General features: G+C 42.7%; 1 protein-coding gene across 1 annotated transcript in view; it reads right to left on the reverse strand.

Annotated features, from left to right (window-relative positions):
* CACNA2D3 (calcium voltage-gated channel auxiliary subunit alpha2delta 3) overlaps positions 1-26685 on the reverse strand; it is an 858477-nt gene that overhangs the window by 755121 nt on the left and 76671 nt on the right. The gene's annotated exons all lie outside the window — the stretch shown is intronic.

The following is a 26685-nucleotide window of genomic DNA, read 5'->3' on the forward strand; positions in this document are numbered from 1 at the left end:
GCCAGATGTGTTATCCCTTCCAGGGACATGAGCAGCTTGAAAGAGGTATGATAATGTTTAATGCAAGTTATTTAACATAATTAATTCTTTCAGGGGGGAATAACAGATATTTTGCAAGGGAAGAACTTCCTCCTACCCTTGAAATCAGATCAAAGTAGCCACTGGCATCATCTCCTGCCATTGAGCAGAATCACGTAGACTGCGTTAATGGAATATTTTTTGCACATTAAAAAAAAAAAAAAAAAAGGAGGGCGCCTGGGTGGCTCAGTCGGTTAAGCGTCTGCCTTCGGCTCAGGTCATGATCCTGGAGTCCCTGGATCGAGTCCCGCATCGGGCTCCCTGCTCGGCAGGGAGTCTGCTTCGTCCTCTGACCCTATCCCCTCATGTGTTCTCTCTCTCTCATTCTCTCTCTCTCAAATAAATAAACTCTTTTTAAAAAATAAATAAAAAATAAAAATAAAAATAAAAAAAGGAGAGAGAGAAGTTATCAGCAACAACAGTAGCTGCCACTTATAGGATAGCTAATGAGTACCGAATACTGTACTAAGTACTTTATACACACCACCCCCCTCATTTTATTTTTGAGATGCCATATTCATTCTATTGAGGAGGAAACCAAGGTTCAGAGTATAAAACCACTTGTGCAAAAATCCCTTGGCTGGTATACTTAAGGGCTGGGTTTGAATCCAGGACAGTGTGGCTTAGCCGCTATGTTGTACAGCCTGCTCGGTTTGGCCCACTTGGAACCAAGGGATTTCATATGAAGTCTGCATTTTTCTAAGTGTCACCCAACTGGTTCTGGCAAGAAGTTTCCGCATCCTTAACAACTTCCACGCAGAGTCTATATTTGTTGAGCTAGGTCTTTAAAGCCATCCCTCAACCTTCATCTATAGAACATGTATTGGCATGTTGACTTGGCATCCTGTTCTTCAATCAAAAGTGACAATAATCCAGGGTTTAGCTCAATAGGTAATTTTCAATAAACTTTTTGTTTTAGAATGGTTTTGGATTACAGAACAAATGCTAAAATGGTACAGAGTGCCTATATACTCCCTGCCTGGTTTCTCCTATTGCTATTCTCTTACACTACCACGGTGTATGTGTCCCAACTAATGAACCAACATGGATATATTATTATTATTATTATTATTATTATTATTAACTAAAATCTGCACTTGATCCAGATTTCCTTAGTTCTTCTAATGTCCTCTTTCTGTTTCAGAAAGAGGACATTCACTCATCATGTCTCCTTGGATTCCCCTTGGCTGTGACAGTTTCTCTTAGACTTTGTTTTGATGATCTTGGCAGTTTTACAGACTACTGGTCAAGTATCTCCTGGAATGTTTTTCTTTTTTCTTTTTTTTTTTTTTTTTAAGATTTTATTTATTTATTTGACAGAGACAGAGACAGCGAGAGCAGGAACACAAGCAGGGGGAGTGGGAGAGGGAGAAGCAGGCCTCCCGCCGAGCAGGGAGCCCGATGTGGGGCTCGATCCCAGGACCCTGGGACCATGACCTGAGCCGAAGGCAGTCGCTTAACCAACTGAGCCACCCAGGCGCCCCTCTCCTGGAATGTTTTTCAAATGGGATTTTTCTAATTTTTTTCTCATGGTTAGGCTGGGGTGATGGGTTTTTTGAATAGGAAATGCCATTCCTATCACTTCGCATGATTTATCACTGTTAATGCTCACCTTGACCCTCTGGCTGAGGTGGTGATGATCAAGTTTCTCCACTGCACAGCTATTCTGTCATCCCTCCCTTTCTACAGTGTACTCTTCAAAGGAAGTCACTGTGTATAGCTCACATTTGAGGAGTGGGAGTTATGCTCCACTGCCTTGAAGGCAGAGTAGCTATTGACATTATTTTGAATTCTTCTACATGGGAGATCTGTCTCTCCCTCCATTTGTACATATCATTTATTTCTTTGACTTTTACTTTATTTTCTAGTTTAGACTCAATCCAGTACTATTTTATTTTGCTATTCAAATCATTCCAGTGTGGCCATTGGGAGCTCTTTCTGTGTGTTTTTGGCATATACCCACCATTTTTTTTTTTTTTTATTGTTTGTGTATTGAGCACTTGCTTATTACTTTCTGACAGTACAAAGTCTCAGGCTCTTCTTATGAATTCCCTGCCCCAGTCCAAGAATCTGCCATTTCTCCAAGAAGCCCTAGTTCCATTTATTGGGAAACAGTATTAGAAGCCAAGATCTGGGAAAGTATTTTTTTTTTTTAATGTTCATGAAAACCTGCTCAGTTTTCCTTTTACCACTAGCCCATCCTTAATCTTCTAAACAGAATCAATCCCTGTCTATGCAGCCATACAAGACAACTGAAAACAAACTGTCTGATAATCAGAGAACTTAAATCCTCCATGCCAAATGACTCCCTACTTCCCTTTGAGCTGAGAAGGCATCCAGATCCCCTCCTTAAATTACATTGCCAAGTAGCCTGCCAGGTTCAGATTTTTCATTTTCTCAATGTGATGAGAATTTTGTCCCAAAGAATGAACATGCCCACACTCCTTCAGAAAACAGACCACAAAGAGCCATTGTCCTTCTTAAGCAGCGCCATATCTTTTCATGTGTTTCTAAAGGTGCAGAAGGCCACAGAGGCCAAAAAGGCAAGGCAGCCTCTTTAAAAACATGCACTCAGGACACATGCACCTACGGTGTCTCCAGGCTCTGTGCCTATGAATAAGCTGATCTTGTGGCCTGCACTGCCTTTCCCTACCCTCTGTGTGGGGCTCACCCTTGTCTCATGGGTAACCTCTCATGTACTGTCCACAGCCTATAAATGATTGTTCTGTGGCCCCAGTTAATGGCTCCATCTATCATTCATACATTCCACACTGTGCCAGGCTGGCCCAGGCCCTGGGACCTGAGATATATAAGGGTGAATGCTAACAGACTAAGGCCCTGTTCTCAGAGCTGATATTCCACAGGGATGCGGGGCAGCAGAGCCAATGAGGAAGGATGCCCAGTCTCTATCCCAATGCTTCATCAGAGAACCTTCCTGAACACCTGCCTACATCTGCATTTCAAAGAATAAGCTATTCAGTATTAGGAAAAGATTTACGAAGAGCCACACAGGGAAAAATTCAAAACACTGACGTGAAAGGAACAGACCTTGAACGCAGGGCAGGGTTGGGGAATATGTTCAGTGTGGGGGTGAGGGTCAGAGATTGTCTGAATATATTTCTAGAAAGGAAGCCCTTTTGGCCAAAACCAAGAACAAAAATCCTCATTAAGTTCACCATTTGTGACACATTTCCTCCTGGGCTTAAACACTCGCCTCATGGTATTGCTAAGAAAATTAAAAAAGATTATGTGTGCACGATTCTATGCCCAGGACCCAGCTCCTAGTAATCCTACCATAAATGGTACTGACATGAGAACAGTGACAACTAACATACTCTTATATATACTACCACTCAGTTTGCTAAACGCTTCTTTGCATGAACTCATTTCATGCTCGCAGTAATCCTGGGAGCCAGGTGTTATGATCAGCTCCCTGTAGCCGAAAACCCCAAGCTCCAAGAGGCTCAGTTACTATTCCAAGAGCATGAAACCAGCAAATAAATGATCCAGATTTGGAACCCCCGAATTCTTTGACTCTGTAGCTGAGCTCTTCATGTCAGACACACACACGCTGTACAACTGCATGGTGCATGTATACACACACACACACACACACACATACACACACACACACCATACATGTGTTGTATATACATGTATACATGTATATATGTATTTACAATGCTGAGGCCACCTCTACTACAGCACAGAGGAGACCACTCCTGCAAACATGCCTGTGCTATGCTTGGATAACAAGGCAGTGGACCCAAGACTTGGAGCTGTCATGCCATGCCACGGGGGAACAAGGAACCCCAGGTGTGCCAAAGGACAAGGGGTCCCATCCAGTGCAACAGCTTTGACCCTGCTACCTGAGTTCATGTGATCTCTCCTCCCACCCCAGCTCAGGACTACCCCTTTCATTTATCAGACAGCTGCTTGACATTAAGCAGCTGCCTGTCTCCAAGGAATGAAATATAACAAATACATCTTTATAACCACGAAACCTATAGCCTTGCCCTTGACAAAACCATGTACCATTAACTATAATGCATGTGGAAACCATTCATTCATTCATTCATTAACTCAACACATTTTATAGAACCACTAGTATATGCCAGATAGTTTATTACACACTGGAAATATATGGGTGAACAAACTGGACAAAAATCCCTTCCAGCTCCAAGACAGTATTCTAACAGCATCTAAAAGAATTCTTACAACACAGCTACTTTATTTGTTACATTTATGTGCAACAAGGCTAGCCCAGTACAAGGTCTGCTTCGCTAGGAGATGCTCACCAACATATTAACTAATACGCTGTGTTAGATTTTTAGAGGAGTTCTGACAATCATCACTTCAGAGGGCTCCTTACCTTTATCCAGAAAGGTAGAAACAAGTAACATAGTCCCCTACCTTACAGACGGTGGGTCTATGGTTCCATGTGGTTAGCTATCAGAGCAAGGACCAGAGGTAGGCTTTTTAATTCTGACTTAAAAGCCTCTTCCACTCAACCAAGGTACTGCATTTCAACAAACAGAAACCCTTATGAACACCCAGATATTTGGCAGCTGAAACACTGGAGCCACCCATTTCCTAGAGACCCAAGCCCCTGACCAGTGAGCATCCCCCTTGTCATTTCAATGTAGTGACACTCTAAAGACATCACATGAAACCACTGACCACTGACACCTGGCTTATTCATTGTTGGGGTGGGTATTTTTTTTGTAAAATGCAACCTGTGGCTAACATACTCAGGCAGAATGCAGAAGTGGAGTCTATCCAAGTCACCATGTGTCCCCATCACCATCTATCATGTTTACCAGAGCTGGATATCTTTTGGCAACAGACTCAATTTATGCAATTAAAAAGAAGCTTGGAAATTTGAGATCATTTAATTAATCTTTATGTATTTTGTCCTATTAAGCAGCAGAGAAAATGTTTACAGCTCAGTTGAATGAGTTAGCATTTATAATTCTTCCTTTTGCAAAGAGATTTGTCTACATCTATCTGTATAAAATATTGTTGAAATAAAAATGTCAAATCTAGATTCTTTGGCAAGATAGAAGGAATTTTATAAGACTGTGGAGGTGACAGGTGGCCTGAATAATCTCTCATACAAATTTATTGCATTTCTTGAGCTGTAAGTATAACATGCTTAATGAAGCTCAACACTTGCAACCTGTCTCCCACAGAGTCCGGCAGAGTTTGCCTTTAGAATCTCCTGTGCCTAGCTGTGGCTCAGAAACGATTTACATGCTAAGATGAGTTTTTCATTCATAGATCATAGGATATACTCTTCAAAAATTACCTACAAAAATTATTATGCCTTTTCAGAAATTAATGACCCTCACAATTTGCCAATTTAAACATGTATTGGCTTAGTTAATTCTTGTGAGAACTGGGAAACATTTTCTTGAACATAAGTAAGGTTTGTCAGTGTCTCAGTCAGTTTGGGCTGCTATCGCAAAATCCACCATAAACTGGGTGGCTTAAACCACAGATATTTATTTCTCACAGTCCTGGAGCCTGATGAGTCCAAGATCAAAGTGCCAGTACATTCAGTGCCTGGCAAGATCCCTCTCCCTAATTTGCAGATGGGAGCCATCTTTCCATTTCCTCACACTGCTGAGAGTGAGCTAGCTCCCTGGTTCCTTTTTACCAGGATTCCACCCCCATGTCCTCAACTAAACCTAATCACCTCCCAAAGGCCCCAGATACTATCACATTGCGGGGTATGGCAAATGAATTTGGGGTAGGGGAGGGGGACACAAAATTAAGTCCATGGCAGTCAGAAAGGAGGATTTCACAGACTCTTAGATCTTCATCTTTTGGGGAGCCCAAAGAAGGGGCCAAGAAATACTCCACTGGCAGGAATGGAGGAGAAAAAATGAAATCTGGCATCATTTCTCTACAAAAAAACCATACTATCTTTTAAATTCATGTCTGTTTTTAAGGCCAGAAACTGGATCACCAACAGGTTAAAAATACTTTAAACCACAAGGCAAAAGAAGCAATTAAGCCATCTTATAGTCAGTCCTGTTAGTAGGCCTGATTTTTTTTCTTTTTTCTTTATTTCCTTTAAAAAAAATTTTTTTTTGCTTAAAATTAAACTTACCTTTGACAAAGCTTCCAGCTTGCATAACATTTTGCCATAATTGGTGCTCCTTCTACCCTGGGTTATTTAGAAGCATCTATGTTGAAGTGGCAAAGAACAGATGACAAGAAGTTATATCAAGATAAGGAGGGAAGGGAGATGCCTGTAATCTGCAGCCATCCAAATGATTAAAATTTCCCTCTCTACTGAAACAAGCACTCTGAACAAGATATAATAAAATGGATCCCAGAACAGTAAATTTGTTGCATTACATGAAAAGCTTGCCAAGGCAACCTGATACTCAGGAGGAAAACTGGCATTTTTATAACTGGGTACCTGCCATGTGAGCAAAACAGCATAAGAAGAGAAAAAGCAGAAATGAGTCTAGCAAATTCCATTGACTTCAGATTTCCTTAACTTATCAATAACTTCCAAATACTAAAAATCACTAGCCCTTCAGGCCTTACAAAGATCAGGTAAAATAGAATCATCTGTTATGGAACAAAAGGCCCAAACAAGAAAGAGAATCAGTTCTCCCCAGACTGGACACAGCAGCATTGCCAGTTCAAGAAATGTCTGATTTGGGGTGCCTGGGTGGCTCAGTTGGTTAAGAAATGTCTGATTCAGGGGCGCCTGGGTGGCTCAGTTGGTTAAGCGACTGCCTTCGGCTCAGGTCATGATCCTGGAGTCCCGGGATCGAGTCCTGCATCAGGCTCCCTGCTCAGCAGGGAGTCTGCTTCTCCCTCTGACCCTCCTCCCTCTCATGCTCTCTGTCTCTCATTCTCTCTCTCACAAATAAATAAAATCTTTAAAAAAAAAAAAAAAAAAGAAATGTCTGATTCATTCCTGATGTCTCAACACAGCACAAAGAAAGGTCTGGCACAGTGGGAGTAACGCATGCGCTGAGAGGTGCCCAAGACACACAAATTTTCAGGTGCAAGTGGCCTTTAGAAAGATCTCAAGGTCTTCTGTAAAAACAAACAAAAAAGCAAGCTCCTCGTGGAGAGAAGAGCAGCCGAGTACCATGTCACCGAATCAATACACTTCTGGCATATCTGAAACCCGTATGTGAAAACCCAAACTGAAAACTTAAACTCTTTTCACAACAATGTAGGCAACAATGATTCTGCCATCTCTCAATTCAGATTATGAGGATATTGTCTGGTCACCTCGGTGAACACCTTAGTAAAAATTGGTAGGGACCCACTGCGAGCAATAATGGGGACAGAATAAAATTGCAGGTAAAATAGATCACAGGTCCATGTTCTCAGGGTTCTGACTTCAAGGTCTGAATTCCATGTGTGAAATAAAAGGACTTGAAATAAGACTCAAATCCTTATGAACCTCCTAAAGAGATCACTGCTACACTGTGGCCACCTCCTCAAAGACAGGGCCCATGTTTCCACCAAAGAATCTGGTCAGAGTCAATAAATATTTGTTCAATCTCTTTAACATCATTTAGTGGTGCCCTGAGCTAGGTGATTGATGTGCATTATGTCTAATTCTCAGTGTAAGGCAAGTATTATCCCCATTGCACCTCAAAGAGGTCAGATCTCTCCATAAAATCACACCCAGTTAAGTGGCAGAGCTAGGTTTTAAATCCAGGCTTCTGCTCTCCCATCTTGCTAAGGAAACCAAACTGCAGATCTGTTAAGGCTCAAAATGTAGACCTCTGAACAGGTCTCCATTTTTTGAACTATAAAATCAGGAGAATGAACCAAATCCCTTGGTGCCCTGGAAGTTCTGAAAGTGCATTATTCTATCATAACTGGTGTTTGAGCTATAGGCAGAAATTCAGTCTTGGCAAAGGTCACATGATAACCTCCAAATCCCATAAATTTTAAATCAAAATAAAAGAGGAGGCACAAAGAGTTCCTGGAACAAAGTTGAACCAAGAGCATGCAAGTCAGTTCCACTTTATCCACACTTTGCTGCCTCAGAAAAACAACTTCTTTTTAAGACTGGTGAAAGAAAGTAGGAGAGGTGACCAAAAGAGTCCTGGGCAATAGCTGAACTGTTTGGTTTTGCTTTTTCCTCTTATAAAACTCCACCTTGAGTAATGGATGTATAGGATAGACTCAAACCCATGTAGCAAAGGCTGAGAGAACTTAATGGAGATTTGAGCAACCCATATGAGCTTCAGAATGACCCCTAAACTATGCATGTGAAGGACAGATCCAAATCAGCATACCGCTGAGAAGGCTGGACTGAGATTCGAACCACCATCTGCTGAAGCTGAGACAGAACTGACATTCTGAACCTAATTAGATTGCTTGCCTGATAAAACAACCAAAAACTATTGACATATTCAGCAGTTTATAATTCTAGAAGAAAATATTTTCTTATTAATTGATTCATTTACTCACTCGTCCATGCATTTTGTAATTCCTAGAGCAGCCATGTAAACTTTCACAGTCCACTTAGAGTGACTGTTGTATTATTTCATGTAAAATGTAGAAAACTTGCAATTGTGTCAGGCCCTCTACCATTGTAATTTTGAGCTTCTAACTTGGTAGTCTAGTTTCAATAAGAGTTATTTGGGTTTGTTTGAAATGTGAAAATGTATACTTCTATGAGAGTTAATCTAAATCAAAATCCACTAAAACATGGTTAATTATTAAACTGATGTATTACAGACTAGTTTTTGTATTTATGGGTTTTTTCCCAGCAAGATTTTTTTTTTTTTAAGATTTTATTTATTTGAGAGAGAGAGCGAGAGAGAATAGGAGCAAAGCGGGGGGATGGGGAGGGGGAAGAAAGAGCATTTTAATATTCTAGACTGTGTGCCAGAGGAGGGCAGGGATTCATTGATTTTTATCTCAATATCCCCAGCACCCAGCAGAATGCCTGCCATATGATAGGTGCTATGAAAGAAGATTCAAAATGAAGGAAGCATTGCTCAGAGTCACTCAAAACAGAGTCCAAAGGACACTGGGGAAGTAATTCTCAGAACAGTAAACTAACTTTTGTCATTTGCAGCTTTTCAATTGCAACTGAAACATATCCTTCCACTTTGGACTGACATGGAGATGATATAACACTTGATAGCTAAATAACCAATCATGTATTAGATAGTCACTTTAAACTCTGCCGGCACCAACCATAATCCTTTCAGAACAACTTATGTAACTGTGCAGTTTTTGCCTTTATAAGCCTGCACTCCCCATTTGGAGCAGGTCAGCTCTGGGTCTCCCGACTACAATCCTTAAGACCCCAAATGAACTCTTTGGTTGCTTTCTAGCCTCTTTTTCTTGATTGACACTACTAATATTGGCAAGATGAATTAAAGAAGACTTTCCAGGGGAGTGTAGAATGAAATGCAGAAATGTACTTAAAGTGCTTCACCTGATGCCTAGCGTGGAGCAGATGGATAAATGTTGTCTAGCTGAAAGGCAAACTCTTCCTCACCTCCATCTTCTGCTGTGTCCACTCTTACTAAAGTCTCTTATAAGCAAGGCTGGTATGTGTGGACTTGCTGAGTCTCCAACCCACTCAGCCAGGAAGAGGCCACGTATACAGAAGGAAAAACAAGAAGTAGAAGTCGACACACCTGGGCCCTCAGCCTTGTCATCCAATGAAAGAGCTCTTTTGGACTCAGTTGTCCCATCGTCAGATGGCTTGATTTTCTAAGCTAATCATCTAAGCTGCCATTCTTTTAGGCTACCTGTGTATCAGAGCTTTTGTAAATTTAGCAATATTTTGGTCAATCTTCATTTTTATAAAACTTCTTAAGAAACCTCATCTAAAAAGGGAATATTAGATAATAATCACACCCCTAATTAATGAGACTTTCCTAAGAACCTAACTGATAAGAGCAATTGTGTCCCAAACATGCTAGCCATCTGTGCAACAAAAATACTGGTCCTATCAGAGCACTGATCGAAAACAAAGATGGAAGAAGTCTTCATAGCAGTCACCAAGAAACAATTAACCAAATACTGACATAAAAGGGGCAAACTGTAATTTTGTAATATTTTAGATAGACCATTGTATGAAAGTTCTTGATCAAAAAGTTGCTTGAGGGGCACCTGGGTGGCTCAGTTGGTTAAGCGACTGCCTTCGGCTCAGGTCATGATCCTGGAGTCCCGGGATCGAGTCCCGCATCAGGCTCCTTGCTTAGCAGGGAGTCTGCTTCTCCTTCTGACCCTCCCCCGTCTCATGTGCGCTCTCTCTCTCGCTCTCGCTCATTCTCTCTCTCTCTCACAAGTAAATAAAATTTTTGAAAAAAAAAAAAAGCTGCTTGAAATCCCATTAGAAATGAGAATAGCAAATACAATTTTAGACTCAAAAGGCACAGTTAGCATGATAAAATGCCAAGTGCAAAATAAGCTTGAGGTTTTGTTAGAATATTTACAAGAATCTTCAGTAAGGCGAGATAGTTTTATTAAGAAGAATCCCTAATTAAGCAAGGGCAAAAATGAACTATTGGGACTTCATCAAGATAAAAAGCTTTTGCAAAGCAAAGGAAACAGTTAACAAAACCAAAAGACAACCGACAGAATGGGAGAAGATATTTGCAAATGACATATCAGATAAAGGGCTAGTATCCAAAATCTATAAAGAACTCATCAAACTCAACACCCAAAGAACAAAGAATCCAATTAAGAAATGGGCAGAAGACATGAACAGACATTTTTCCAAAGAAGACATCCAAATGGCCAACAGACACATGAAAAAGTGCTCAATATCGCTCGGCATCAGGGAAATCCAAATCAAAACCTCAATGAGATATCACCTCACACCAGTCAGAATGGCTAAAATTAACAAGTCAGGAAACGACAGATGTTGGCGGGGATGCGGAGAAAGGGGAACCCTCCTACACTGTTGGTGGGAATGCAAACTGGTGCAGCCACTCTGGAAAACTGTATGGAGGTTTCTCAAAAAGTTGAAAATAGAGCTACCATATGATCCAGCAATTGCACTACTGGGTATTTACCCCAAAGATACAAAAGTAGGGATCCGAAGGGGTACGTGCACCCCGATGTTTATAGCAGCAATGTCCACAATAGCCAAACTGTGGAAAGAGCCAAGATGTCCATCGACAGATGAATGGATAAAGAAGATGTGGTTTATATATACAATGGAATATTATGCAGCCATCAAAAGGAATGAGATCTTGCCATTTGCAACGACGTGGATGGAACTGGAGGGTATTATGTTGAGTGAAATAAGTCAAAAAGAGAAAGACATGTATCATATGATCTCACTGATATGAGGAATTCTTAATCGCAGGAAACAAACTGAGTGTTGTTGGAGTGGGGGGTGGGGTGGGAGGGATGGGGGGACTGGGTGATAGACACTGGGGAGTGTATGTGCTCTGGTAAGCGCTGTGAATTGTGCAAGACTGTTGAATCTCAGATCTGTACCTCTGAAACAAATAATGCAATATATGTTAAGAAAAAAAAAAAGAAGAAGAAGAAGAAGGTAGCGGGAGGGGAAGAATGAAGCGGGGGAAATCGGAGGGGTAGACGAACCATGAGAGATGATGGACTCTGAAAAACAAACAGGGTTCTAGAGGGGAGGGGGGTGGGAGGATGGGTTAGCCTGGTGGTGGGTATTTAGGAGGGCACATTCTGCATGGAGCACTGGGTGTTGTGCACAAACAATGAATCATGGAACACTTCATCTAAAACTAATGTTGTAATGTAAGGGGATTAACATAAGAATAAAAAAAATTAAAAAAAAAAAAAAAGAAGAATCCCTAATTAATTGCCCCCACCTCTCAGCATGCTTCAAAATGTGCCCTATTCTACCAGGCTCTGTGGATGACTAAGGAGCATAATCACCAAATTTTCAGCAGAACTGCATCCATCTATCAAAGTCAAAACACTGGTAGGGATACTGACAGTCCCTTAACATTGGGACACACAGGAAATAGGTCCAAAATGCTTATGAAGGGAGGAGGTCATTTATTTAAAGACAGCAAATATTTAATGTTTCTTTTCTGTGAAGAAAGAAGGATTGTAACGCCAGCTAGGAATGAGCATAAACCCTCCAGATTCCCTTGAAGAAAGGAAAACCTAAAGGGCACATGGTTTATTACCCAAACTATAGCTATAGAGTTCAAACAGGTGTCAATAACAGTCTTGATACCAAGATCCCCGTAATGCTTCTGAGGCATCCATGTCCATCGCCCTAAACGTATAATAATCCATAGAAAAATGGGGAGGGTGTCCCAGAAAACAGAAATCTTAGACCAAATGGAGTAGGTGGAAGTCAACGGTGTGATAAATGTTTAACATCCAGCTCTCCAGGACAAAGAATGGAAGGAGGCAGGGTGGAAAGCCCTGAATTGTAACATTTGCCGATTTCCACGGTTTAAATACTCTACCCTGGCCAACTTTAAGCTACCAACATGAAGTCACTGAACATGAAATTGGGAACCAACAAGCACAATGGGCTCTTGAGAACTGGTATCAGCCAGCTCCAGCACAAATTGGGATGGGTAAGAAGGAGACAAGGCAGTCACGAGGGTCTTTCATATGCAGGGCGTGGAGATCTACATCTAAGTACTGGTTATTGACTGACTATGGAAGGCATTATAATGGCCCTCAAAATGTCCACATCCTAATCCCAGAACCTGTAAATTTGTTACCTCACATGGCAAAAGAGACTCTGCAGATATAATTAAGTTAAGGATATTGAGATGGGAAGATTATCCTGGATTATGTAGTCACAAGGGTCCTTAAGGGGAGAAAGAGAGATGACAGAGAAGGAGATATGACAGAGGTCAGAGTGTGCCATGGAAGGGAATCATGAGCCAAGGATGACCTCTGGGAGCTGGAAAAGGCAAGGAACAGATTCTCCCTAGAGCCTCCAGCAGGAGCATAGCTCTGCAAACACCTTGATTTGAGCCCCATAACATCTATTCTTGACTTCTGACCTCTAGAACTGTAAAATACAAAATCTGTATTGTTTTAAGCAACTAGGTTTGTGGTTATTTGTTACAGCAGCAGTAAGAAACTATTATGCTGACTAAAACCCCAGACTCATAAAAACGCAGGTGGAAATTCATATGCTAACACTGGGGACATACAACTATACAAACTTTAAGACAGAACTATACAAACTATAAGACAGAAGTCACAAAATAGAGCCTTTCACCTCACCCCAGGGTCAAATCAGACCTGCAAGTAAAAACCAACTTTCAACAGCAGGAAATTTCAGGTTTAAAAAAAAATCAATTTTTTTTCAGGCTTGTCTGAGAAAACCAGGACATCTGACCCCACTGGCCCCATACCCCATGGGGCAACACATCAGCTGAGGGGAGACGCAGCTGCCCAGGGCATGTGCCAGCCCAAGCAGCTAAGTTTCCCTACCCACTGCCCTCATCACCAAGGTATAGCCAGTCTGATCCCTGGTGTATGAAATTGGAAGACCCCTGCTATACACTGAGCTTGGCTGGAACATAAAGAGAGCAGATATGAGGTGACAGTCCCACAAAGTGGCAGAGTGGTCTCTCATCGCCCTCAACCCTTCTTCCCCTTCCATCCCCACCCACCATGCTGGGGTGTTGAGAGTTCCAAAGAAGAGAGGAGATGACACACACCTCCATGCCCCCATTTCTCCCTGGAGCTTCTGTTAGCTCACTGGGGCTGTCGTAACAAGTTACCCCAGCTGGTGGCTCAAAACAAGACATTTATTTCTCATAGTTGTGGAGGCCAGAAGCCTGAAATCAAGATGTCAGTAGGGCCACATTCCCTCCAAAGGCTCTCGAGGAGAATCCATTCCTTGCCTCCTCCAGCATCTGGTGGCTATTGGTATTTCTTGGCTGTCTTCACCTCCTCCCCTCCTTGGGGTGTCTGTATCTCCCTTTGCCTCTCTTTCATAAGGACACTTGTGATGGCAGTTAGGGCCCACTTGAATTATCCAGGGTAATCTCCTCATCTCAAAATTCTTAAGGACAGGGTGCCTGGGTGGCTCAGTTGGTTAAGCAACTGCCTTCAGCTCAGGTCATGATCCCGGAGTCCTGGGATCGAGTCCCGCATCGGGCTCCCTGCTCTGCGGGGAGCCTGCTTCTCCCTCTCCCACTCCCCCTGCTTGTGTTCCCTCTCTCGCTGTGTCTCTCTCTGTCAAATAAATAAATAAAATCTTTTAAAAAAATAAATAAATAAATAAAATAAAAAATAAATTAAAAAAAAAATTCTTAAGGACACCTGCAAAGACCCTTTTTCTAAATAAGGTGACATTTACAAATTCCAGGGATTAAGAACTGGTATCTTTGGTGTCCATTACTCAACCTACTTCAGTGTCCATTAATTCCCTAGCCCAGGGTAGAGCCAGGGGAAGGAACCCCACCATTGACTGAGGCTGTCCGTATGAGGGGGTAGGGGAGACTCAGGAGCCAGGCTCCCTGTGCCCAGAGACCCTGCCGGCCCTCTTAGTCACTGTCCTGCTAAAAATTCCTCTGGCTGCTTCCCCATCAGACCAGAAATACAACCCTGCCTCCCTCTCAGACCCCAGGGCTGTGCTCTCCCCTCACCTCACCCACCCACTCCAACCAGTCTGCTTCCTCTTACTCCCCGGCAGGGCGGGCTCCCCCTTCTCTCAGCCCAGACAGGATATCCTTGCAAAGGCTTTCCCCAACCCCTACCCAACATCAGAGCTATTATCTTCCCTCCTTTTTGGCACTTGTCCCTACCTGGAATTACTCATCTTGTTCTACTTTGTTCTTGTTTGTCTCCCTCCACCAAACAGAAGCTCCAGGAAACCAGGGGACCTTGCCCAGCTTGATCTTGCAGCATCCTCCAGGCCCACAGGGCAGGTGTTCCAAATAATCAGAGCTAAATGAACGGTTTCTCCATTTCACACCACGAGGATGATTTCAAGTCCTGCCTGGGTCCTGCTGTCTTCCACCTGGGCTCATTTTTGACAGAAATAAAATAGTTAATACATTATTCCCGGGCTTCCTTCAAATGTGCTCAGTTAAATCACTAATATTAAAAAGCTTTTCTAACCAGACAATTACACGGTGCTGCCTTCCAGCTGGAGTGCAAAAGCCATTATGTTTTCTCTGAAATGCTTTTTCCTTACCTAATTAGTTTAAAATGTTGATATTAATCCAGAAGCTCGATTGCAGGGGTGGCACTGGGGTACTCAAAGCCAACCCCCATCCACCTGGGGGACGACAATGGGGCGGCAACGTATCCATGCAAACTTCAAAGGAAAACGGGACGTTTCAACAATTCAACAAATATTAGCTTTTGTTTATTATTATATGAAATACATCTAGGGTGCCTGGGTGGCTCAGTTGGTTAAGCGACTGCCTTCGGCTCAGGTCATGATCCTGGAGTCCCTGGATTGAGTCCCGCGTCGGGCTCCCTGCTCGGCAGGGAGCCTGCTTCTCCCTCTGACCCTCCCCCCTCTCATGTGCTCTCTCTCTCTCATTCTCTCTGTCTCAAATAAGTAAATAAAATCTTAAAAAAAAAAAAAAAAAGAAATACATCTATATTTGGAATACTTAAACATCATGAAAACATGAATTTTTAAAAATCATTAAAATGTGAAGCAATGTTTTATTGCAAGAAGATCAATACTAAAAATCCTGTAAATTTGGAATACAAAGATCCCATCTTTCAAGGCCTCTGCCTCCTCAGTTGTAAAATACCCTCTGCAAAGGGTAGGTGACAGGTTTCTTAAATTGTGTGCTCCCCCCCACCTCCTAGAAACTAAAAGTGGGAAAGTGAATATAAAACAGAGAGGAATAGAGAGGTACAGCTCTCAAAGGGGTCCACAACCCAAAAAGCTGAGGACCACCTAATTTGGTGGCCCAGCACAGGACTATTGAGACTTTACTTAACAAAGTAAGAAAATTAAAGAGGGGATGTGCGCACACACACACACACAACTATACCACCTATTATTATGATCATTTCTTTAAGGATATTTTAAATCAGAAAGAGCAAGCCAGGAAATAAGTCAATCAGAGAAAGACATGTATCATATGACCTCACTGATATTAAGAATTCTTAATCTCAGGAAACAAACTGAGGGTTGCTGGAGTGTGGGGTGGGGTGGGAGGGATGGGGTGACTGGGTGATAGACACTGGGGAGGGTATGTGCTATGGTGAGCGCTGTGAATTATGCAAGACTGTTGAATCACAGATCTGTACCTTGAAACAAATAATGCAATATATGTTAAGAAAAAAAAAAGAAGAAGATAGCAGGAGGGAAGAATGAAGGGGGGAAATCGGAGGGGGAGACGAACCATGAGAGACGATGGACTCTGAAAAACAAACTGAGGGTTCTAGAGGGGAGGGGGATGGGAGGATGGGTTAGCCTGGTGATGGGTATTAAAGAGGGCACATTCTGCATGGAGCACTGGGTGTTATGCACAAACAATGAATCATGGAACACTACATCAAAAACTAATGATGTAATGTATGGTGATTAACATAACAATAAAAAATTTAAAAAAGAAAGAGCAAGCTCAGAATAAATAAGCTTAGCCTTTGAATGGGACATGTTTACATGTATGAACACCCTACCCCCCTGCACTATTCTTATTTCTTTTTGGTTCTTTGAGACCAGAGGAAATAAATTTCATACCCATAGGCACTGGGCTATGGACCTGAGTTTGGAAATTACTTGTGAAAGCCTGAGTGACAGTAAAGAATGTCTAGTCCCACCTCCCACCCTCATGAGCTTTATTCACTTGGTAAAGAGAGAAGTCTATCTACCCCCAGGAAGGCATGGCAAACCCAGCAAACAAAGAAAAGATAAATCTTGCTTTCTCAAATCAAAAGATCAAGTCTACATGTACATAAGAGTATTTGAAGGGAGATGAAGTGGGACAGAACCTTTCGCTCGCGCATCAACCCAGGGCCTCCAGGTCCCGTGGCTACTCTGAGGAGCTGACATCAGCTGAGAGAGAGGATAGGGAGGATGCAGTGTGCATGGGAGGGGACCTGAGAGGGTGGGATGAGGTCGCAGCCACATCCCCGCTGACCGATGCCTGGCAGATGTCACTTCTGAGGATCCCTCCTCCAGGGCACTGTGCTTTCTGCAGGACTGCCTGCTCCCATCAGGCTTGTGAAAAGACTGCAGCCAAAGGACAGAAGGTCTGTGTCCTGCACTCCAGCCCTTGTTCGTGTCAGCATCTGAGCCCCAAATGATAAAAACCATGGTGACCAATTCTCACCATTTTTACTAGTAGTTAGGTGTTACAAGACATAAAAACACTAGTGTTGCCATTTTGGTCTGGAATTGTCATCTCTAGACACTGGCATGGGACACAGATCAGAGGTGCTTCTTTCTGACTATGCTGGGATGGCTGTCTCATGCCCTAGGATGCTACGCAGCTCTAACTGTGAACTGTTTAGAACAGGAGCACCAACCCCAGCCCCTTAAAGCTCTGATACAGGCACCTTGTGTAGTTCTACATAAGACCTAGAGCAGAAAGCACTGGCCATCAATGACAAGGGCCACAGCAGGTAAGACCCATTCACTTCTCCAATTCGCCTTTAGTGACAGCCCACTGGGTACTAACCAGGTCCTACCCTTTGGCTCCAGCTTGTGCGGCTGATAGATCAGAGAGGGTGGACCTCCCACTTGTCTCTCCTGATGGCTGTGACTTCAAGATGAATTTTAGAGCTCCACTGTGTGTTTACCAATCAAAAGAAAGATATAGAAAATATTAACATTGTGGCACTTGGAAATACTTGCAAGAGACAAAATGTTAATGCTGGATGCTTTAAGCATGGTAAATGATGGGTCTAACGAATTGATTAACTCAGCCAGAGTCTTCTGGAATATGAGAATGTCCCCATGAGATTCATTAAATGCCAGTTTCCTCCCTGCCAGAGGCCTCTCAAGTCTTTATGAGACATCACGAGATGCTCCGAGGCACCATTCCAACAGGCTTGAACTCCAGGATCCAAGGGATCTCAGCACATGCCTTTATCTCAGTATTTCCATTTAAAATGCCAAGGCTCAGAGCAAGGAAGGGTTGACCCAGCAGGTGGACCAGCCACTCATCTGATTCTTGGGGCCCCCTCTTCTTCTGGCACTCTGCTACTGAATGGGCTCTCTCAACAGCAGGTGCCGGAGAGGGACTCAAGGCCAGAGGTATCAAAGGCTTAAGGTTCCCCCCACTCCTCTCCCACCCCATCCAAGTAGGACACCAAGATAAATAAATATCCCCATGGATTCCATTATTACTTCTATCCTAACGTCTTCTGCCATTAACATATGTTCCCCTATCTATCTTTCCCCATTATTAGAGGAAAACCTGACAACGGTATGCTATTTGACTCTGTCGCTGACGGTGTTCCACATCCAATCCCTGCACTTGGCCACTTGACGGTAGCAAACCACCCCATAGATTTAGCGTCCTGTCTCCAGGAATTCCTTAACTCAGTCTGCATCATCTGAGCAGTGCAAGGACAGGAACCATCCTTGAGGCAAGCGCCACGGAGGAGAGAGGAATGCTGTTATCTTCCACAAGCAGACTCTGATGGAGACGTCCATTAATGGAACAATAGACTGTGACCCAGGGAAAAGACCAAGGGAGCAACTGTTCCTGTATTATTGATGTTCCCTGGGGGGAGGGTGGGATTGGCGCTTTAATGGCCCAAACCCAGGTAAATAGCTACATTAACATTATAGAAATATACTAATTAATACAGCCAGAGAGGGCCGGAAGAAAAGAGGTTTTATTATTTCTATTGAAACAATCCCATTAACAACCTTTCAAAAGGGTGAAAAATACAGTTTTCAGGAAGCAAATGGCCTGAGTATTTTCCTAAAGGAAGGAAACGTGACCCAGTTTCAGCCACCAAGAACCATGTGCAGATGCATTTGCTAGCTCTGGGCCCTCTTCCCAGCCACTGAGGAGACTTCACAAGGAGCAACTGACAGTGGATATTCTGACCCTAGAGCAATGATGTCCACATTATATGCACAGATTAAAGACTGTTCGTGGGGGCGCCTGGGGGGCTCAGTCGTTAAGCGTCTGCCTTCGGCTCAGGTCATGATCCCAGGGTCCTGGGATCAAGCCCCACATCGGGCTCCCTGTTCAGTGGGAAGCCTGCTTCTCCCTCTCCCACTCCCCCTGCTTGTGTTCCTGCTCTTGCTGTCTCTCTCTCTCTGTCAAATAAATAAATAAATATTTAAAAAAATAAAAAAATAAAGACTGTTTGTGGGAAACCATGGAGATGCAAGTGGCAACTTTACAAGGAGGGGTGATAAGGAGGCCCAGAGGTGCCTCCTGCTCCCAGGCCCTGCTCTAACGGCATCACTCAGCATCTCATTTATCCAAGGAGAACATCCCCTGAGGAAGGTACTATCATCATCCCCATTTCACAGATGAGGACACTGAAGCCTGGAGCCAGAGGCTGAGCCCTCCCTCGCCCCCAAACCTGTCTGAGCACAGAGCACACACTTTCAGCTCTAAGCTGGCATATCTAGGCACTGTTGGAGAGGGGGTTTTCCTATTCCCTGAGTCTTAAGTGTAAGATTCCCCCAAGAGTCTGGGGGATGCCTTGGCAAGACAGAAGTGAGGGGAGCCAAGATTTCTGTAGTGTTTGCTGCGGACTTTCTAGCTGAATAAATTCATCTGGCTTTGATGGTGCCTTTGCTTCATTATGCACCTCACTCCATTTTGTAACAAATACAATGCCTAAGAACCTACAATGCAAAAAAAAAAAAAGAGAGAGAGAAAAGAACGAAAAAGAGCAAAATAGTTTACATCTTATAAATATATTTTCATGAAACAATTTGTAAGTAATTTTAAATAACATAAATAAATAAATAAATTTTCATTAATTAGGCATTAATTCATAGATGACGATATACTGCAGTGAAGAAGCTAATGGCAGAGAAAATGAAAGAATTGAGTCATTGTCAACTAAGACCACAATTAAGAACACCTAGACAGAAGAAGGAAAATATTCAGTGTGTAAAAAATAAATGGGTCTGAGTTTTGCATACAAATTTAAGGACTACATGGAGCACAGAGCAGGTTATGGGGTCCAAAGGTAAGGTTCTGAGGTGCTGGCAACCTGCTCTTCTGGGGCATGCAGAACAGAGAGGAGCAGGCAGTCCAGAGGGCATGAGGGGATTCAGGAAACCCCTCCTTCTAAAAACTGCATCCCTTTTTACATATCAGGTGGGCAAAAGTCCAAAAGCTCGCTAGCACACAATCCTGGCTGGACTGCACGGAACCATATAATAGCCTTCATGGCCGGTGGGGTATAAATTGGTACAACCTCTCTAAGGGTTAATTTAGCAAAATCTATCAACACTACCAACGCACACAGCCTTCATCCTTACACATCCACTTCTAACCTGAAATAGAGGTGCCACATGTGAAATGATGTCTATGCAAGGTATTCATGGTAGCACGTGTGGGTGACAGCAGAAGGCAGGTCTCTCAAAGGGACCTGGTTAAAAGTACAATGGCCCATTCGTACAATGCCCTACTGTGCAGCTATAAAAAGAACTGCGGAAGTATTTGTGCTCTAACATGGGAAGACTTCCAAAACGCATTCTTTTTTTTAATTTAAATTCAATTTAGTTAACATATACTGCATTATTAGTTTCAGGGGTAGAATCCCGTCACTCATCAGTTGCATATAACACCCAGTGCTCATCACATCACCTGCCCTCCTCAATGCCCATCACCCAGTTACCCCACCCCCACCACCCGCCTCCCCTCCAGCAACCCTCAGTTTGTTTCCTATGATTAAGAGTCTCTTACTGGTTTGTCTCCCTCTCTGTTTTTGTCTTATTTTCCCTTCCCTTCCCCTATGTTCATCTGTTTTGTTTCTTAAATTCCACATGAGTGAAATCATATGATATTTGTCTTTCTCTGACTTACTTCGCTTAGCATAATACACTCTAGTTCCATCCACGATGTTGTAAATGGCAAGATTTCATTCTTTTTGATGGCTGAGCAATACAAAATGCATTTTTAAATGGAAAAAAGCAGGGCTTATAGCAACATATATACTGTGCTATTGTTTATGTAAAAAAGAGGGAAATTAAGAGTAGATATTTGTGGTGACTTGTATATATGCATAAGCATATATCTAGAAGGACAAATTAACAGCAGTTATTACCTGTTTGGCTGGGAAGTAGGAACTGGGCAAATGGAAAATAGAGGTAAGAAATAAACTTTTTCTGTGTGCCATTTTATACTTTTTTGATTCTTTAGTCAAGCGCATTGCCTATTTTAAACACTGAATATACTCAATAATTTCCCCCATCATTATAGATCTATTTCTATTAACATATCCCATCTTTAAATCATTAGTACTTAGTCCCCCTTCTCAGGACTATGGCCTATCAGTCATTTACACACTATCAAGAACTACTGGAATTCACTACCTCTCTCTTCTGCCTGACTTAGAGCCTCAACAAAGGTTGGAAGGTGTGAAGGTAAACCTGGATGGGAAGCTTCAGGGGGCTGACAGGCCTGGGAGGAGGGCGCATATGGGAACAATGGACAACAGAAGGCCCTGACCACAGAAACCTGATGAGTGTACTCAATCCTCCCCCAGAGGCTTCCATGAACTGCTGTGAGTCCCCACATGGCTTCACTCCACGACATGATGAGCTGCATTTCACAGTCTTTTCATGTCCTTTACCTCATTTACTCTTCCAAAACCTGATTCACATCTGACAGATGAGGAAACTGGGTCTACAGAAGTCCAGTGTCCTTATCAAGTTGACACATAAATCCATATAAAAAACACAGATCTTTTTTCTTAGGCCAATTTCAGCTATCTTACACCATATCTTACACATATTTTTGCACGGTAGATAAATAGATTTTTAAACTCTATTTGTTAATTTTCCTACAAAGAAATACACTAGGTCCTAAATTTTACCTATGTATTTAGTTAACCTTACAGGATAATTTTTTTTAGAAGCTACCTCACTGTTAAAAAAAAACAAAAACAAAAAACTTCGAGGTCATTTCTCAACATCCTAATTTTACATGCTGGAAAGTTAAGGGCTGACAAGCTGGGCCACAGGTGCTACCTCTGGCCTTATGCATTCCTATCCCCACCACCACTCTATCCCCAGGGACTCCAATTGTTTCTTACCTCTCTACTTTTGTTTTTCCACATCACTTACCACCTACTAACAAACTTTGTGTTTTTCTTATTTATTATGCTTATCTTTATTGTCGGTCTTCCCCTCAGTAGAATATGAGCCCCACCAGGGCATGGATCTTCTTTCCTGTTCACTGGTGAATCCTAAGGGCCTTGAACAGTACATGGTGAGTAGTAGATGCTCAATAAATACTTGCTAAATACAACTCAAAATCAAAGATCAAAAATCCCCATTGGGTAAAAGATACACACGTGTATCATTCATCTCTAAAGAGATTCTGACTTTTCAAACATACTTAGATATCTGATAAAGTAATAGAGGCAAGAAGAGCACAGAAGACTTACACAACAAAATAATAAAAAGTTTAAGATCAAAGGTGTTTAGAGAAAGCGAACTCATACTTCAGATTATCCCCTGGAGGGATCTATTAAGGTATGTTCCATTAATATAATCTGCAGGACTGCCTGAGTCCAGGTTTTAAAAAGATCTCTGTTCTCAGAACAGACAACGCGATGAGAGATTCTACCATTACGGACTAAGGCTCCTGTCTTTCTTCCATCAGAGTTAAAAGCCTTTCACATTACACTTTCTTTAAATAAAGTTGTAAAGGAGCATACATTGGAACAGAACACTGGAAATGTAATTTAATGGGTGAACTCCTTCAGCCTCACTCAGTACAGAATGGATACAGGAATAATTACTTCTGACCTCTATTTTCATTAGTTAAAAGTTCTGTGCAAAGTTCTCTCGTATCCCCTGAGATTCAGCTCCAGTCAGAGGTTTATTGTGCAGCAAGATCACCAGCTACAAACAAAGGGACAGGTGGGTGAGACATGATGAACAAGTGACCTTACTAAAGGGCTTGTAAGGGGCCAAAAATTATCTCCAATCTTACCCTGCTGCATCCTTGGGGGTTGCCAATTATTTCAATGCCTATCTTGAAATTCTTAAAAAGTATGTGAGCCCTCAGTTCAAGTTGGTAAACCAAATACACACTGAAACTTCCCTCCCCACCTCATTCTCTACACTAAATATATTGGGATAATTGGAAGGAAAATTATATTAATTACCACCCACACAGTGATGCTCTTATACAAGGAAGGGAAACCTCCTCTATAGACCAGAACTGGATATGTCTCTCCAAAATGAAAGAAGCAGGGAGGAGCCCACTGGAGGGGCCCCAAATGCCACTCACCACCAAAAGCAGAGATACTGGTGGAGTGATGGGATGAACACCAGCAAGCCTATTCTAGGACCAGGACCAGATACTCCCTACCTGGTGAAAGTGGGCATGGGGGGATGGGGGGGGCAGGAACAACCCAAGTCCCTGGTCAGCCCTGCAGGCTATCCAGGGCCAACGTGGGGCCATTCGGGGACCAACCCCTGCCACAAAGCTGGAGCCTTCCCGAAACATTTAAGTGGGCTTGCTGGGGAGCCAACTCTCCCTAGGAGATCCTCAAGGCAGACCAACATCTTGAAAGGCAGTTGGTAAACAAGACCAACCAACTACAGAAATTCCAGAACACACTCACCACTCAGATTTTTTTAGAAAAAAAGGAGAGGAAATGCATCACCAAATCAAGTCAATGACACTGAGCTACCCCAACGTCAAAAGGGGCTGTGAATCACTGGGCTGGATTGACAGGGGACATGAGAAGCAGAATTCACACCTAGGCAGCCACTCAGCCAGCTGAACTATAGATCACTTTTCTGGGTAACAGATAAGTGTCATGGGTACATTTGCACCCAGGGAAGTTAATCCAAAATAATCTTGTGGAAATGCTTTCTGTCAAGGGGCTCCATCTCACCGCCCTCGTGATGAAGTTACAGAGAGAAGAGATTTGTCACTCTCCCTTCAGGCTGTCAGCACTCTTCCTCACTCTCTAGTGACCATGCTCCATGGCCCACTCTCCATATGGCACAGCATGCAGAGCCTGGTCCCTGACATTCCTGAGGTAACTCAGACAAATTCAAGTTTTTCCTCTCTGCTGGCCTGGAAGACTACCACCAGGAATCTTACAACAACTTCCATTCATCCAGAAAGGTTGGCAGTGGGTTTGTTGCAAGGGAGAGATGCATTGTTCCAAGCTTCAGACACAGTATGGAAAAGAGCATGAGTATTCATCCAAGAGAGATTTTTGAACATGTCCTAAATTTGCTCTCGATGCACTTTCTTTTTAAATAAATGATTAAAATGCAAATAGCGGACCACTCAATACAGTGTTGCCAGAGGATAGGCGCAGCCCCATTCTCCCACTTGCTAGGTGTGTGACCTTGGCAAGTGCCAATGTTTCTGGACTTCACTTTCCTGGTGAGGAAGAGAGACCTCAGAACCCATCTCCCAGGACTAGAAAGATGGTGTATGTAAATGGTTTAATATATAGTTAATAGGTTACAGTGAGAGCTCAGCACACAATAGCTCTTATGCAGACAGTGCCTAGAGGCTTGGTTAAACCTATTCTTCTTCCTAGGAACTCAAGAGAACCACATTCCCCAGCCTCCTATGCAGTGAAGTTGGGGCCATATGACCAGATTCTGGCCACTGAATGGGAACAGAAGTGGCCTGACCCTAAAACATCTCTTCTACCCTGTGTCTAGCCCTACTGGCCCATAGAGTGAGTCCTGCTAAGGACTCTAGTAGTCCTTTGGGAGGAGTGGAGCCTCCAGAAGAGAAGAGCCCAGGTCCCAAGTCACTCCTTGTAAACACTGACCACGAACACACTATTCACTGCTAAACCAAAGAATGATTTTTTTGCTCCTATCACATCATATGATTTACCAGCCCCATTTCCCTTTTTTTTTCTGGAGACTTCACTCTGGTTCCCTCCTTCTTCCTGCTCCAGCCAAAATGGCATCTCCAGCCCATCACGCTGGAGCTTCCTGGGGCCTACATTGGATTGGATGTCCACTAATTAGATATCCTCCACTTGATGAAGAAGAAAAAGGGTGAGTTTTTGCTCCCGTCACTTCTGAGTATTACTACTCTACCCTTGCTCTTGACTGAATTCATTAGAGCACAGAGGTCTAGATTGGAAGTTATATTCCTAGTAGATTATCTACTAGCTGCCACTGTTACTGTTGAGAACTTTGATGCCAATCAGATTCTGGATTCTTTCTACCCCCAGTGTTTCAAACCTCACTCTGACATGCCTAGGTATGGGCTCCTCACCTATCACTGTCCCCCATTATGCTAGGTGAGATTTTCCCATCTTGAAACTCATGTCTTCAGTTCTGAAAAACTGTCTTTTATATCTGTAATAATTTCCACCCCTCTGTTTTGTGAGCCTATGATTAGTTAGATGTTATACCATCTAGATCAATCTCCTGACTTCCTACTCTTTTCTCTTTTTTTAAGATTTATTTATTTATTTATTTATTTGAGAGATTGGGGGAGAGAGGGATTGAGGGAGAGGGAGAGAAAGTCTTAAGCAGACTCCCAGCCAATCACGGAGCCCAAAGTGGGGCCTGATCCCACAACCCCGAGATCACAACCTGAGATGAAACCAAGGGTCAGATGTTCAACCAACTAAGCCACCCAGGCACCCCCCTTTTATTTTAAGTAGGCTCCACACCCAGTGTGTGGTTTGAACTCACAACCCTGAGATCAAGAGTCTCATGCTCTACCAACTGAGCCTGCCAGGCGCCCCTAGGACAATGTTTTGAGGCTCACCCATGTTGTTCATCCACAGTCCTGAGATCATGACCCTGAGATCACAACCTGAGCTGAAACCAAGAGTCGGATGCTTCACCGACTGTGCCACCCAGGTGCCCCCTTTCTATTCTTTTCTTACCTGTTTCTATATCTTTGACATTTTATTCTATTTATAGGTAATGTTCTTAATATTATCTTCCAAACCATCTATTGAATTTTTTATTTTGGCTATCACTTTTCAATTCCAAGTACTTTTTCCTTTTTCTTCATATTCTTTTATAGTTTTCTACTCCTGCTTTTTATCCTCAATATATCTTTTTAACCTTGACAGTAAGTTTTTTTAAATGTTTTCTTGCCTTCCATTTTTGCATTTCTCTGGGATTTCTCTTTTTCCAGTTGTTTGTCCTGTCTCCTTCATGTTATTGGTTTTCTTTAACTCTGGTTATCCTTGGATGTCTATTCATAAAGGACTGGACCCCCAAAACTGACTAGAAGCTCCTTAGGCGTGTGTCAGCGGCTGGGTTTCCTTAGAGCCAGTCTTTTCACCAGAAAGCAATCTTCGCACCTTCTACCTGGTGAGCTCATTCTCTGCACTTCACATGCACTGTCTCCTAGGCCTAACTTAATGGTATAATTTCCTATCCAAACAGAGACTGGTTAGAGAATAAAGTTCAGGGCAAGAAAAGGGACATTAATGACTACAATCGATAACTATTCATAACTACTGGGACATCAGGCATAGACTGGGACTGTCCTGTGACACCTGGTCTTCTTACCTATATCTATTTTCCCATTTCCTGGT

Source organism: Mirounga angustirostris, unplaced genomic scaffold, assembly GCF_029215605.1.
Source record: "Mirounga angustirostris isolate CCGP_5_RB_7025 unplaced genomic scaffold, mMirAng1.0.hap1 SCAF_1, whole genome shotgun sequence".
Taxonomy (NCBI): domain Eukaryota; kingdom Metazoa; phylum Chordata; class Mammalia; order Carnivora; family Phocidae; genus Mirounga; species Mirounga angustirostris.